The sequence below is a fragment of the Olea europaea genome, chromosome 23 (genome assembly GCF_002742605.1).
Source record: "Olea europaea var. sylvestris chromosome 23, O_europaea_v1, whole genome shotgun sequence".
Lineage (NCBI taxonomy): Eukaryota > Viridiplantae > Streptophyta > Magnoliopsida > Lamiales > Oleaceae > Olea > Olea europaea.
In genome coordinates this window covers 11,244,589-11,244,938 of record NC_036259.1, presented here as the reverse complement: position 1 = coordinate 11,244,938, position 350 = coordinate 11,244,589, and positions in this window count along the sequence as shown.

The following is a 350-nucleotide window of genomic DNA, read 5'->3' as shown; positions in this document are numbered from 1 at the left end:
TTTGAAAATGCCTACATTGACGTCCGATAACATTTGCTATGATTGACCGTTTCACGCACCGTTAACGACGTGCAATACTATGTTGCGATTACTTTAAAACGATATTAAGAATATAACTTCATTTGATATCTCGTAATGAGCCTGAAAATAAACACAAAAACATAAGTAAAAAAAAAAATTCGAGAGAATGTAAAACATTTATCGATTCGACTATCGTATAATCGTCGACGAATTTTTAAAGTTAACTTGTTATCGAAAATTTCGAAATAGTAATAAAATAATTGATTTTTTTTAAGAAAAACGAATTATTCGTATTTTTTAACACATACGTTTAATATCCGTTTAACTAC